This window comes from Suncus etruscus, chromosome 8 (assembly GCF_024139225.1).
Source record: "Suncus etruscus isolate mSunEtr1 chromosome 8, mSunEtr1.pri.cur, whole genome shotgun sequence".
In the NCBI taxonomy this organism is placed as follows: domain Eukaryota; kingdom Metazoa; phylum Chordata; class Mammalia; order Eulipotyphla; family Soricidae; genus Suncus; species Suncus etruscus.
Genome location: NC_064855.1, coordinates 67,867,419 through 67,870,514, shown reverse-complemented (window position 1 = coordinate 67,870,514; position 3,096 = coordinate 67,867,419). Strand labels below are relative to the sequence as shown.

Here is a 3,096-nt window from a genome sequence, read left to right as displayed (position 1 = left end):
TCTAAAATATTTATGGGGCTTATACAGTTGTTAAATGGAAGAGGCTATAGTATAGCCATTGCAACTGACATCATTGAATGAAGCCATGAGGAGTATAGCCAAACAAAACCTAAAAATCAACTATCTGCCTCATAGGTTCATGCTCTCCAGCCCAGTTCTACAATAAATTATTCATAATTCAACCCTCTGGCATTCCCAAAATACCAATAACAAATACCTACTTGGGAATCTCCTATGTACTGTCTGAAAACCTTTTGTAGGTCAATGATGTAAGAGGAAAAACATATAAACTTAAAAATAAAAATGAGAAGGGCTCAGATACTACATGGCTTTCCCCAAGCACAAAGCCAGATGTAGTCTCCAACCACTTCCAGGTGTGGACCAAACACTGAAAAATTATTAATTGAGAATACAGTCTAGAGTTAAAGAACATATATTATCACAGGTAGAGATTTAGATTGAGCTAGTAAAACTAGTAAGGTGTTTGCCTAGCCCATGGCTGACCTCGTCACATTCTCTAATATCATATATGGTCTCTCCAAGCACTACTTGAGGTGATCCCATATCACAAAGCCAGGAGTAAGGCCTGAGCACAGTTGTACATAGCCAAAAACTAGAAAAAATTCACATAAAATTTTATGTATCCCAAGTGTATTACAAATTATCATATCCTAAAGAATTCCAAAGAAGTGCTCACTTTGGCAGTACATATACTAAAATTAGAATGATACGGGGCTGGAGAGATAACATGGAGGTAAAGCGTTTGCCTGGCATGCAGAAGGATGGTAGTTCGAATCCCAGGATCCCATGTGGTCCCCTGAGCCTGCCAGGAGTGACTTCTAAGTGTAAAGCCAGGAGTAACCCCTGAGCACTGCCAGATGTGACCCAAAAAACAAAAACCAAAAAAAAAGAGAATGATACAGAGATTAGCATGGCCCCTGTGCAAGTATGACACACAAATTTTTGAAGTATTCAATATTTTGTAACCAGAATGCTTAAATAAAGTAATTATTAAAAAAAGAATTCGGGGCCGGTGAGGTGGTGCTAGAGGTAAGATGTCTGCCTTGCAAGAGCTAGCCAAGGAAGGACCGCGGTTCGATCCCCCGGTGTCCCATATGGTCCCTCCAAGCCAGGGGCAATTTCTGAGCGCTTAGCCAGGAGTAACCCCTGAGCATCAAACGGGTGTGATCGAAAAACCAAAAAAAAAAAAAAAAAAAAAAAGATTAAAAAAAAGAATTCCTCAGAAGATTCCATCATTTGTTATAACATTCCCCAGCAGCACATTTTAATGTTTTGCTCTTTCCATCATCATAAAACACCTATTTAAATTCCCCTGCTATAGTTTATTCATTTGCCCATGGTGAGGTCAGTGTTGTGCTATCTAGCAAAATAATCGCTCAACCTCCCTAGTTCCAGTCCATACCTTTAAATATATATAAAAATCATTTTAGTCATTGAAAAATTAAAACTATTTACAGAGATATCTTTAAGATGTTCAGGAGGAGGAAACAAAACAAAACACTGTCTAAACAGACAAAACAGAGGCCCATATAGTCTACAATGAAACATTCTCATAAACCCAGCTGAGAAATGAGACTACTTGTAACAGCGCAACCAGGAGCCTGGATAATTATAATAGAAACACTTTATTTCGAATCATGAAAAGAGTTACACTTGATCTTCTTGTTAGCAGGGGCTGCGCAGACAGCAGCATTTACTGTGAAATGTAAGAGCAGATAACAGTTGATTTGAAAGGGGATTGTATAAATCTAGTTAAAGAGCAACTTTAGAAGATTATTTTCAATTACTGAGATAACATCATGGCTCTCAGAAAAAAAAAAGGAAAGGTTTGTTCTTTACACCACATACAGTGTACAGAACCTAACAAAACCACCTGCTTTCAGGCAATAACATCAGCCAGCAGCTAATAAGCTTTACCTCCACTTTACCCTCTTTCAAGACATTTTCAATTATTCTGAGCACTTATTCAGCTTGATGAACAAAAAGTTATTTCAACTGGAGAAACCACTTCAGAAAACACCACCCCTTCAGAATAATTACTACCGCTTTTAGATTTCTAAATGCTAAAAATAAATAACCTCGAAGACCTCTGAAACATGGGTGAGGGACTTAAAACAGTGGTGCACCTCTTTCTGACTAAGAACATAGTACTTCCCTTAGCAGGTATAGCAACTGCCTGGACCTTAGGCCTTGTCACTGCATCTTCACTAATGTACAGGAACACACACAGATCCATGCACTATTGACTAAAACACAAGTCACACCTTTATCCAAATGAGATAACCATGCTAAATGAAGCCACTATTTGTCAGGTTGGAGAGACGATACACTGAGTGAGGCACCCAACTCCAGTTAAGATTCCCTTGCACTGCACTACATGTGGTACAGATGGATCACCATGCTTGGCCAAAAGTGATCCTTGTTTGCTGTCTGGAGTAAACCCAAAGCACAGCCAATGTAGTCCAATGAAATAATAAGGAGGAGGAAATAAAAAAGGTGTAGAAAGAAGGAGCGGAAGGTATATTATTTAGAAACAAAAAAAATTATCACAAGCTATGTGCCTTTTCTTAGCCTCAGTACCTTAGTACTAGTCTCCACTCTGAGTGCTCTTGTAACTTTAAATGAACTCTGAGGTGTACTATATGTTTTTGTACCCAGGTGCATCAGCTTTGAGTTTTAGCCAAAAATCCTTTAGTAACCTGGCTTAATTCTCATCTTTCTGAATGGCACCTCAGTTTTCCCTGTCAAACTGAATCTGCCTTGCTCAAGAAAGTACTAGGGTAAACTGTACCATAATGTTGACTTACCACATGATATAAGTTATCTATTCTATTCCTATCCATTTCCTCTTCTGTAAGCCTGTGTTCTTTTCCAGCACAGGAATAATTACACACATAGTACATAAATAGCACTTGGTAAAGATTTGTGAGATAAAGGATAATTCAATGAAGGAATGAATAGCAAACTAGCTTGAGCTAATTTCAACCTGGTCATCTTTAAAAACAATAAGGCTATTCCCTCAGTTCAATCTGAAGTCATGGTGATCAAGAACTGAAATTATATTATGCCATAATA

General features: G+C 38.1%; 1 pseudogene; it reads left to right on the top strand.

Moving 5' to 3' along the window:
* The first annotated feature begins 898 nt into the window (after positions 1–898).
* On the top strand, positions 899–983 carry LOC126017180 (uncharacterized; annotated as a pseudogene).
* The last annotated feature ends 2,113 nt before the right edge of the window (positions 984–3,096 follow it).